Source organism: Oncorhynchus clarkii, chromosome 19 (genome assembly GCF_045791955.1).
Source record: "Oncorhynchus clarkii lewisi isolate Uvic-CL-2024 chromosome 19, UVic_Ocla_1.0, whole genome shotgun sequence".
Classification (NCBI taxonomy): Eukaryota; Metazoa; Chordata; class Actinopteri; order Salmoniformes; family Salmonidae; genus Oncorhynchus; species Oncorhynchus clarkii.
Window position 1 is genome coordinate 39175724 of NC_092165.1, and position 12713 is coordinate 39188436.

The 12713-nt window shown below is 41.3% G+C and overlaps 1 protein-coding gene and 1 pseudogene across 12 annotated transcripts in view; one reads left to right on the forward strand and one right to left on the reverse strand.

Moving 5' to 3' along the window:
- The window catches only part of LOC139375161 (spectrin repeat containing, nuclear envelope 2b), a 143586-nt gene extending 136154 nt beyond the window's left edge, over positions 1-7432 (reverse strand). For all 12 annotated transcript variants that reach the window (XM_071116696.1, XM_071116688.1, XM_071116699.1 and 9 more), the window contains exon 1: positions 7216-7432. The gene's annotated coding sequence lies outside the window, so the exon portion shown is untranslated. The remainder of the gene's footprint in view (positions 1-7215) is intronic.
- A 1690-nt stretch (positions 7433-9122) lies between these two features.
- LOC139374481 (glycoprotein hormone beta-5-like) lies at positions 9123-10722 on the forward strand (annotated as a pseudogene).
- Positions 10723-12713: the final 1991 nt, after the last annotated feature.

A 12713-nucleotide genomic window follows, 5' to 3' on the forward strand; every position in this document is an offset into this window, starting at 1 on the left:
AACATGACACACATATACGTCAATCTCCTGTTTGAAACACGTGCGGTATAGGATCATATTTACATGTTACATTTGGCACACACTGAATTACACTGACATAACACTGGCTTAACACTGACATAACACTGATATAACACTGACATAACACTGATATAACACTGACATTACACTGATATAACACTGACATAACACTGACATAACACTGATATAACACTGACATAACACTGACATAACACTGATATAACACTGATATAACACCGACATAACACTGACATAACACTGGCTTAACACTGACATAACACTGGCTTAACACTGACATAACACTGACATAACACTGATATAACACTGACATAACACTGATATAACACTGATATAACACTGATATAACACTGATATAACACTGACATAACACTGGCTTAACACTGACATAACACTGACATAACACTGATATAACACTGACATAACACTGACATAACGCTGACATAAGGAGTGTAGAGAATATTTATTGCTTCTGTTCAGTTTATTGTTTATGAGTGACACCTTCAATTTAATGCAATACCCTTTACACAAGAACAGTCAATGAGATGCACACATACTGAAATTCACTCAGTAGTAGCAATAGCATACCGATCCATGTATTCACACTTAAAGCCTGTAATACACCGTCACCGTGTTCCCCAGTTATACCTTGTTCCCCAGTTATACCTTGTTATGACTGTTGCAACCCTACCACTCACCAGAGTGAAGACAGAAATCACAACATGGAGAACACCAGCAGACTGCATAATCCAACATTTTGCCAAACATGTATTTTTATTCGATTTTTTTAGGGGGTAGATCAACTTTAATATTATACGTTTTGAATCAGGTGTCATTTTGCGTATCAGTTCATAAACCATGTGCCATGGAATCAGTACATCAAAATATCTTCACAACTACATTATTTTAGCAATCTATGACACAGCTGTCATTTTTTCGGGTCCTTAAATTAAACTGGTAGATTTTTTTTATTTATCGCAATTTTCTTAATGCGGGGCTGTCAGGCAAGTTCCTTACTTTATCCCTCTTCCACTTGCCTCTTCCATTTTTGAGGTAATGTGCAGCATTAGTTGGTTATGCTGCAATAGTTTATGTGTCGTGGGGCTGGGGTCAGTCTGTTATATCTGGAGTATTTCTTCTGCCTTATTCGGTGTCCTGTGTGAATTTAATATTTTGATTTCATTTTCAAATAACCGAAAGTGAGAGGTTGTAATCTAAATAAAGGGAAAAAGGCCATTCTTGAACATGGGGTGAGAAATTCTTACTAATCTGCTAGAGAACCAGTTGTCACGACTTCGGGCGGCGTTCGGCGATCGACGTCACCGGCTTTCTAGCCATCGCCGCTCCCGTTTTCATATATCCATTTGTCTTGTCTTGTTTCCATACACACCTGGTATTCATTTCCCCAATCAATCTACTTGTATTTAACCCTCTGTTTCCCATCATGTTTTGTGTGTAATTGTTTCATGTTATGTGGTGTTAGTTTACACGCTTTACTTTTACGTTCCGTTTTTTAGCGCGTTTGATTTATGGAGTGCTCTCGATTTTGGAACGATAATATAAGTGCGCCTGTTCATTATACTCTGCTCTCCTGCACCTGACTTCACCTCCAATACACCATTGACACCAGTTCAGATTGAAGTTTAACTTTTGTATGACTGAAGCCTTTAGTGAGAGATCGAATGCTTTAATATTTAATAATTCTTCACAATTTGTCCTAACCTGAGTCTCAAGCCATGATTGCTTCTATCAGTTTAAGTTCTGTCTCTGGTGGGGGTCGGGGAAGTTCTGTTTTGTCTTGTTTCATGTAGCTCAAGGATGCAAATAAGTGATAGGAAATATGTGTGACCTTTAAAGATGTCTACTTAATTTCTCTGCTCTCTCTCTGCTCGCTCCACTCTCTTTGCTCTCTCTCAATTATCAAACTTGACTGACAGCTATGAAAAGGCAACAGGTGACTGTGGCCAAAATACTCAATACACAATAAGAGTCTTAACCTACAGCTCGTCACCTCTCCCTATATAACTTATACAGAGAATAATGGCAATAAACACAGGGTGAACTTTAAAATGCATAAACACGAGGCGAGGCCTTATCCACCACTGCTAATGGGTCATTTCGCCAATTTGGTCCCTTATGAGAAGTGTAACTTGGTCCCAAAAAAATAACAGTTGATTTTACCTAATTTTAACATTCTGTCATAAAGAGCACATATAAAACTTAATAAAAAACTGTTTCCCCATCTCAAGAGGTTAAAAATGTATACTATGCTCGACCTGATTTTACACTATGATTTGACTATTAAAATAGAAGTTATTAAAAAACATACTGTATATACACTGCTCAAAAAAATAAAGGGAACACTTAAACAACACAATGTAACTCCAAGTCAATCACACTTCTGTGAAATCAAACTGTCCACTTAGGAAGCAACACTGATTGACAATAAATTGCACATGCTGTTGTGCAAATGGAATAGACAACAGGTGGAAATTATAGGCAATTAGCAAGACACCCTCAATAAAGGAGTGGTTCTGCAGGTGGGGACCACAGACCACTTCTCAGTTCCTATGCTTCCTGGCTGATGTTTTGGTCACTTTTGAATGCTGGCGGTGCTTTCACTCTAGTGGTAGCATGAGACGGAGTCTACAACCCACACAAGTGGCTCAGGTAGTGCAGCTCATCCAGGATGGGACATCAATGCGAGCTGTGGCAAGAAGGTTTGCTGTGTCTGTCAGCGTAGTGTCCAGAGCATGGAGGCACTACCAGGAGACAGGCCAGTACATCAGGAGACGTGGAGGAGGCCGTAGGAGGGCAACAACCCAGCAGCAGGACCGCTACCTCCGTCTTTGTGCAAGGAGGAGCAGGAGGAGCACTGCCAGAGCCCTGCAAAATGACCTCCAGCAGGCCACAAATGTGCATGTGTCTGCTCAAACGGTCAGAAACAGACTCCATGAGGGTGGTATGAGGGCCCGACGTCCACAGGTAGGGGTTGTGCTTACAGCCCAACACCGTGCAGGACGTTTTTCATTTGCCAGAGAACACCAAGATTGGCAAATTCGCCACTGGCGCACTGTGCTCTTTACAGATGAAAGCAGGTTCACACTGAGCACATGTGACAGACGCGACAGTCTGGAGACGCCGTGGAGAACGTTCTGCTGCCTGCAACATCCTCCAGCATGACCGGTTTGGCGGTGGGTCAGTCATGGTGTGGGGTGGCATTTCTTTGGGGGGCTGCACAGCCCTCCATGTGCCCGCCAGAGGTAGCCTAGGTACCGAGATGAGATCCTCAGACCCCTTGTGAAACCATATGCTGGTGCGGTTGGCCCTGGGTTCCTCCTAATGCAAGACAATGCTAGACCTCATGTGGCTGGAGTGTGTCAGCAGTTACTGCAAGAGGAAGGCATTGATGCTAAGGACTGGCCCGCCCGTTCCCCAGACCTGAATCCAATTGAGCACATCTGGGACATCATGTCTCGCTCCATCCACCAACAGACTGTCCAGGAGTTGGCGGATGCTTTAGTCCAGGTCTGGGAGGAGATCCCTCAGGAGACCATCCGCCACCTCATCAGGAGCATGCCCAGGCGTTGTAGGGAGGTCATACAGGCACGTGGAGGCCACACACACTACTGAGCCTCATTTTGACTTGTTTTAAGGACATTACATCAAAGTTGGATCAGCCTATAGTGTGGTTTTCCACTTTAATTTTGAGTGTGACTCCAAATCCAGACCTCCATGGGTTGATACATTTGATTTCCATTGAGAACTTTTGTGTGATTTTGTTGTCAACACATTCAACAATGTAAAGAAAAAAGTATTTAATAAGAATATTTCATTCATTCAGATCTAGGATGTGTTATTTTAGTGTTCCCTTTATTTTTTTGAGCAGTGTATATTAAAACAAGAGCTAAATTCAAATAACAGGGTTGACCTTAAAATGAAAAATCACAAAAAATGTAAATAAATCATCTTCAGAAATGACTTTGTCAAAGCAACAAAATAACTAGGGCTTTGGAATGATGGAGAGAACTTGGAAGATATTTTGGGGTTAAATGGTTCTAGAAGTTACAGAAGGTGCACAGAGGGACAAGTAATTGTTTGTTTTTTGGCACATTAGTAAGTTTTTATTCACAATAAAAATCATTTGATTGAATTCTACACGTGGTCTGTATTAAAGGGTACTTTATTTAATATAACAGGATTGATTTAATATCATATGTAATATTTATTTAAATTACAAAGGGACGCAAAAGGCACTCATTTCGTGGAAAGACCGTAGTGTCAGGACTGAGAAGCAACTCAATTCAATCATAGTCCTAAACTGTGTTGTCGCTATCCTCAGTGTGGCATCTGTGCTATCCAAAGGTTCATGTCAGCTGGAGAGAGAGAGGGGGACAGAGATTGTGTGTCCCTGAGACAAAGTCATACAGGGTTGCTCTAATTGTGGATACAGTGGGGGTCAAAAACACATACTGTAACAATGCACTGGAAAAAGACCAGGGGGGGAGGCAATAACACAATAACACAGGCTTCAGACATATGACATAGACAGATAGCACCGTCTGTTTGTCCACTGGAACACATGTCCAGTCCATTCACCTAATGACTCCATGGCTGGACAACGAGGTGGAGGGTTACGCACCATACCTTCTATTTCCGTCAACAGTATAGGCCTAACACTTCTTTGTTTTGTTTTTGGAGGCCTGGGGGGGAGGGCCTATGCAAGGGATATATCAAAGTGGTGCTGGTGTCCTCTTTTGCATAAATTGAACAATATTTGTTTTGCTGACGCATTTGTTTGGTTTCAGCCTGTGTATGTAACTGGCAACAACAAACTACAGTGTGGCTTTAATGCTGTCAAGACTTGAGGGCACACAGACCTTTTGTCATGTTTGAACAGGGGTAATAAATCAGTAGTGTGTTGGGCTAGTTCCACCCATCCAGCCAAGCATTCTGACACACACGTGACACAAATGGGGAGAGATGAGGGTGAGGAAAAATAGTCTCCCGTTTCATTTAAAGAAAGGGACACTGGGAAGGGCAGTTTGGGGCATATGCAGTATCCTGTGTAAGCCTGTGGAGAGACATGAATGTTCAACAGAGAGAGGGCATTGTTTTCTTTAATCTGCCGACTCAGAGGAGGCAGAGGACAGACAGACAGGCCTCCCCATATCAGAACCACTCAGCCAGTCTAGCTCAGGCCTCACGGGAACAGGTTGGCAAATAGGGTCAAGGACATGACTCCCACTCATAATGACTAAGTCATACTGCTCTGATCTGTTCTGCCTTTCATTGTTAGTATTTAACATCCAATATGCTGTGCAGAGACATTGTTATTGGCAAAGAGACCAATTACTTGACTGGGCTTGTGCTGTATATCTCCCTCTGGTTGTAGCTTTCATTCATCGGTTCCATAAACCAGGAAGCATGATTTTACATGTCAGATAATCATTTAATGAGCATTCAGGTCCAAGCAGATTCTATGGTTGACAAAATGGACATGAGGACGTTAACATGAGGGAAATTATACTGAGAAAAAGTTTTACAAATCAACTTCCACCTTGTAAAAACTAACTGACATATTAGGCTATCTCTGTGAATTTATTCAATCTGAAATATTTGGTCTCTCTGATCGTTTCAAGGCAAAGTTTAATACAAGTAAAGTCATTGTAAACTTTGCCAGACATCTGACTTTTCACAGCATCTACTTTCTGGGTCTAACTCAAGTCAATCCAACATCAATCATGACTATCATTTCCCTGACCTAATGTTATGGTATGTGCTCAAGAGAACCAGTGTCCACTCTTAGAAAATAAACTGCCATCTAGAAACTAGAAGGGTTCTTTGGCTGTCCCCATAGGAGAACCCTTTGAAGAACCCTTCTTGGTTCCGAGTCTAACCATTTTGGGTTCCATGTAGAACTCTTTCCACAGAGTTCAACACGGAAACCAAAAGCGTTCTACCTGGAACGAAAAATGGTTTTACCTGGCTGGAACCAAAAAGGGTTCTCCTACGGGGAAACCATTTTTTTTTTTTTTTACAATTTTTTTTAAAGAATCAACAACTTAAAAGTAAAATGCAAAGATCTCAAATAGAACAGCAACAAAGCAGTAACTTTGATCAATTGTAAGTAATGCAAGAACTTCATCACATTGAAAAAGTGTCCATGCTAATTCAAGTAGTTGTATAATGTTTTTACAGCTAAAAATAACCTGTAGCATTATTTCCATTCATAAAGAAACTATCAGAGGGTCTTGTCTTGCAAATTGGCTGCATGAATGAAACGTAATGTGTCCCATAAAAATGCCAGTCATACACTGTTGAGAGAACAGTTAAACATAATCAAACAAGCTTGTTTTTAGGCAAAAACTGGTCAATCAAATCTTCCACTAATTTAAACAACAAAAGGCAATGTGATGAAGTTGAATCCATGTGGAAAACTGATTGGATTATCAAAAAGTAATCAATATAAGGGAATGTTGTATTTTCTTTCACCCGACGTTTAACCTATATCCAATGACGTGGTGACATTTGTTGTTGAATTCACGTTAGTTGACAACTCAACCGAATGTCAATCAAACTAGACTTTGAAATTAAGTCCGTGCCCAGTGGGAAGATAGTTTTTTCCATTAGAGTTTAAAATATTCCTCACATAGGTCGAGTTAAGAATAAATGTCGTGCACTTTGACTAGCGAAATGCTAGATAGCACGACAGGCGTGTCGACTTCGTGAACTTGTCACTGCCTAAAATAGAGCACCAGTGGGCACGTGTTCAGTGCCGCTCTAGTGCGCTTCAAACCCAAGTTCTGTAATGTCAAGAGTCCTTGAGGCAGACAAGTATGGACCAGAAGAATTTTAATAATGAAGGCTATACTGTCGACGTGCAGCTCGTCCTATAGTTCTGTCAAAATATGGTGAAGTTGCCTAATGAGAAACTCATCATAGGCTACACGATTTATGAAGAGAGGGGGGAACAAAACTCAAATATGCTAATTCAATGATATATTGGCTAATATGATCATCTGAACACAAGTCGAGGGGTGAATAGAGGGTCAAATATTCTAACAATAGGCCTAAAATCAAACACTAAAAGCTTCTTCAGAGTAAGTAAAGTAATATTGCGCTTTCCAAACTGAAAGCCACTATCATTAATTTCGCCAAAAGGTGTCTACTTACATGTAACAAAGTTGAATAGACGTGTTTCAGTTGTCTGGCAATCAGATACAAGTCCGGCAATAACAATACTCATTGATTGGAATAAGGAAAACAGAGTGCGCTGTACAGTACAAGTTGTGAAGCACCAGCACAGTTACACCCCTCCCACCGCGCGCAAATGTGGAGATATCTACACAACTCCGAGAGTAAAGAGAGCCTCTACCGATCGAGGAGTGGGTTTCAGACCGAGTCCGGCCAGCTAAATATATCAACCAGTCACGTCGGACATACTCCCCATTTTGTCACACCTGTAGGGGTTGGGGGCTATAGCCTACAAAAGTGTATCCCATTGTAACCAGTGGAACAACAACATGAACACTGATAGTCACTGCAAGAACAACTTCTTCTTCAAATCACATCTCAGAATTCAGGTATTATATTGATATAAAAACCCATCCACTTCACCAAACGCAGATCTTATGGATAGGTAGGTTTAGAGTGTCCTTTTTAAATCTGGCATGTTCTTCAGCAACACTATTGCCAGACTAGCGGCTTTGATGGAATCGTAATAATGTCACACTAGCAAATAAACACTCCACTCCTCCTCCAGTGGGTCTCTATAGCTGACTAGAGACTAGAGTGTCGGTGTTACATATCAATTGCTGTATGCCTGGAACAGAGTGAAACGTTAAACTGTCTCACCAGTTTAAGATCTGCTGTCTGCTGGGGCCATGTAATGAAATTAGTATTTATTGCAGATTTAATTGAAAAAATAAATAAACATAATATACACCTGGCCTTTTGTACAGTTATTGACAACAGCAAAGGCAGCCAGTCCATTATCATTGTATAGTTTTTGAGAATTGCAATTTTTTCCCCCACCCCACAACTCATTCAGTATCCTTAACTAAACGTCCATGGTTGAATGGGGTCCTTTGAGTTATGGGAATAGTCAGTCCTGCCAGCAGGAACAAGAGGTCACCACTGTATTATCATCTTAACCAGAGCCAGAGATATACAGGTATTAGAAAACATGGCTTGAACTTTAGAACTCTTTAGAAAATGCCAGGTAATATGTGATATCCAGGAAGTGAGGAGGGGGCTTAGATGACTGAGATCAGGTGGAGTCATCCCTGACTCATCCTCCCTCCCTGCTACTCTAATCTAACCATAACTGGGTGGAGGTTGAGGTTCATTACGTAAAGTACTTGAGTTCTTCTGCACCAATCCCCATTATCCTGAGGGAGACGGTCATTTCATGATGAGGGAAGTATTTACTCATCCAAATAAACCATCAGGTCTTCTCGTCTCTCTCTCTCTCTCTCTCCCTGCTCTCATCTCCGTTACTGTGGCTGACACATATCAGACCAGACCGTAAAATACTCCTGTCTCCATGGGCTCCACACACTAAACATCCAAATTAGAGCTACAGTAAGTGCTCTGTGAAAATATAAATTAATATTTACAAAATGTAATTACATTTACAGACTTGTACTGAAATGGATAAGAACACACAAGTTAATTAGCAGGTCCAGGGAAAGGATCTCACGTGTAAGAACAGCTCCTGAGGTCCATCAGCTAAATTAGCCTGGGTGTAGATCTACAGGTATGATTGTGTTTCCCCCCTCTTCTATGTGGATCGCTATGAACAAAGAAGCAGCCACAGTCCCTAATCAGGCTAATGGCCTGTAGTTCACAGGTGACTGGGCTGATGAGGTAGAAAGGCCTAAGGGGGATCAGACAGGAGCCTGGCTCCTGATTGACGTGACATGCTGGGATAAATAGCTGGAAGTTCCTCCCTGGGATCCATTAGCAGGTGCTGTCAGAGACATCACAGCTACCGGAGTTACTGCAGCTCCTGATTCAGAGGTTCAGTGGTAGTCCTCTTCAGTGGAGATCTACTGCAGTGAGACCAGTTGTGAGCCCAGATGACCCAGAGGAGAGGTACTCAGTGGTGAGTTATAACACTTTATTTAGATCAGTCACACTTACTCTTTATGGAGTTTGGGTCAGCAATCAGAGATCTCTGGAATGTTTCATTTTTTAAGATTTTGCTTAATACTTATTTACATTTTTCATTAAAATACCAACAATAAAGTACAAAAATACTAACCACATTAACTTGCTATACACAAACTATATGAAGACTTCGATAAAAGATATAGAGATATAGAGAGAGTGTAATGTTAGGCAATAGAGATAACCCTGTGGTGTCTGTGCAGGTTGTGTTCTGTGCTGCTGTGCTGTACAGTGCTGTGATCATGGCATTACACTAATCCAGGCTTCATCCGTCAACCTGCCCGCTTCATTGGCTGTGCTGTCCGGAGTTTACTTTCCGGGCCAGGAAACCAGGCTGTGGCGGGCTGCACATCCCCACGGACACCTGCTGGGGGCGCTGTGAGACCTGGGAGGTGAGGACGGTGAGCAGGAGAGTCCTATGCAGTCAGACTGCAGATAACGGTTACAAATCAGTAGATGTCAGCAAACTCTGTAAACTATTTAATTATGAGTACTAAACTACAGCGTGATGATTATTGTAGAACAATGCATCACTGTATCCCGGCTAAAGGCTAAATCGACCAGTGACAAAATAAAGTAGGTAATAAATAAATATATTATAAACTAATTTATCATAAACTGTACTTCCAATGGAGTAACTTAATTGTGGAGCTTGTTGAATGAACGAACATGTTAATCGAAATGAACCTGGTCTCTGTGTGTGTCTCTTCAGAAGCCTGTCCTGGACCCTCCCTACATAGAGTCCTACCATCGTGTGTGTACCTACAACAAGACACACCTGGTGACAGTGCAGCTGCCTACCTGCTCAGCCAACATGGACCCCATGTACACCTACCCTGTAGCCCTGAGGTGTGACTGTGGAGCAGTTGTGGAAAAAGTACCTAATTGTCATACTTGAGTAAAAGTAAAGACACCTTAAAAGAAAATGACTCAAGTAAAAGTGAAAGTCACCCAGAAAACTACTACTTGAGTTAAAGTCTAAAAGTATTTGTTTTGAAATATACTTAAGTATTAAAAGTAAATGTAATTGCTAAAATATACTTAAGTATCAAAAGTAAATGTATAAATCATTTCAAATTCCTCATATTATGCAAACCCTACCGCACAATTTTCTTGTATTTTAAATTTATGGATAGCCAGGGGCACACTCCAACACTCAGAAATAATTCACAAACGAAGCATATGTGTTTAGTGATTCCACCAGATCAGAGGCAGGAGGGATGACCAGGGATGTTCTCTTGATAAGTGGGTGAATATTTTCCTGTTCTGCTAAGCATTCAAAATGTAACGAGTACTTTTGGGTGTCAGGGAAAATGTATGGAGTAAAAAGTACATTATTTTCTTTAGCAATGTAGTGAAGTAAAAGTAGTCAAACATATAAATAGTAAAGTACAGATACCCCCCAAAACGACTTAAGCAGTACTTTAAAATATTTTTTACTTAAGTACTTTACACCACCGCTGTGGAGTGTGTCTGACCAGCACCACTGAGTGTATCACCTATGTCTAACTGCTGCCATCACTAGTACTGGACAGGGAGAGCAGCACTGGACATTTCCATTCTCTCCATAGAATAAATCACCTTTCTATTTATTTTTCAAGTCATTATGCAACTTGGAAAAACTTGAAACATGTTAACACATTATGTAATCTGACTCTGAATAGTTTATTTCAATAAGATATAGCTCACTCAGCTCTCTTTACTGAAAAAGCAGACGAGAAGAATAAAAAGAGTCAAGAAATTCAAAGCATAGTGGTTGATAATGAACTTGAAATCATTCATAGAGGATATAAACTTGTTTTTCTAAGCGTTATGAATATGCATGAGAAGGAGCATTATGTAACCGGTGTCACTAAGGTGCTTCAGGGCTGTGTTTGAGCTCTCATGCTTGGAGCATCTTCACTGTGTGGGTGGGGTTTAGGAGGCTGTGGAGCACTCCCTAGACAGTCAAACACACTCACAGCGTCACACACACCCTCGCTCACAGTGTCACACACTCACACTCACGAAGAAAGACCCAAAGACGAGTAGCTGCTGCTTTGGCAACAGCCAATGGGGATCCGAATTTAAAAAAATACAACAACAAAAATACACACACACACACCCTATGGTGTCAGGGGTGTCAGACTCATTTAGAGTGCCTCTTGGGTTCATCACAAAATCTTCAAGACTCGAAACATAAACACAGACATTATCACCCTCTTCCCCCGGATATTAATATTAATAGTACAGTCTCTCTGTGATTATTGCTTTTGGGCATTTCATGTTGTGGCACCAGGATCATCCAAAAGGCCACATTAAAGGATCAACAGAGTTCCACCATCTTAGAATGGAAAATATCATTGAGAGGAAATGAAGAGATCTCTGTTATAAATTACCATGGAAAAGCCAACAACAGTTCTACCATCTTTAATCCTTGTTTGACTCCACGTCACATCTGTAAATCTGGACAAGGTAAAAAAATACATAGTGCCAACATGTTTGACCCAGTACACCTAACCTGGAACAGTGAACAGACCTGTGTCTCTGTGTCAGCTGGCCATGTCTCCTGGGTCTCCTAATCAAACTCACTGACAATCTACAGCACTGTCAAACACAGCCTAAATAGGCGAGATTAGAAGACCTGGCTGTGTGTCTCAAGACAGCACAGTTCTGTGGCCCTGTTGAGAGCTGCTGTAACGGCCCCTGTCTTTCTAATCGTTTCTGACATTACCGTCGCTTCCTCCTCTGGCTGGGGGAGGGAGGGGGAGAGGGGAGGAGGGTGGAAGGGGGACCTGTAACAGCTCCTGGCAGGAGGACTGAAGGGGGAGGTGTGGGGGGTTGGGGGGCACTGGTGCAACACACCACACTGCAACGTCCCAATGGAAAAAGAGGAGGCAGGATCTGAGAGGAAGGAACAGATGATGATTATGACGATGATAAGGATGAAGGTGATGATGTTGATTATGATGGTGAAGATTATGGTGAACCCCTCCTCTGCTGAGATTCTGTAATAAGATTTTCACTCAAAAGGGAAATTATAACAAAAACATGAACATTGATAGCCTTCGCAAAGGCCATGCTGAACCCAAATCCACCTCTAACTGACCGCTGTAAAATAATTACCACATACTGTATTTGGTGGTTTTAATGGATGATCTATAGTGGTCCTTACTGAGTGGAAAGGGAGCTTGGTCTTTTTCGATCTTAGGTCTGATAATCAATGTCTTTACTTAGAGTACACCAAAGAGAAGGTACACCTAAAATGCTTTAAATTAGTACATTTTGCCACAATCAATAATATTTCAAGAGAATTCAATGGCATGACGCTCCTACAGTATATTGATGAATGTCAGTTTCAGAGGAAGAGCACTTAACCAAGGGTAATGGGTTCAGACTCTGTGACCAAAAACTATTACAGAAAGTAGTCATTACATCTTACTTTTCACACTCCCACAGGACTCATCAATTGCAGCTTTATTTTTAGTAGCTCTTGAGAAGCTAATTTCTCTTGACTGTTT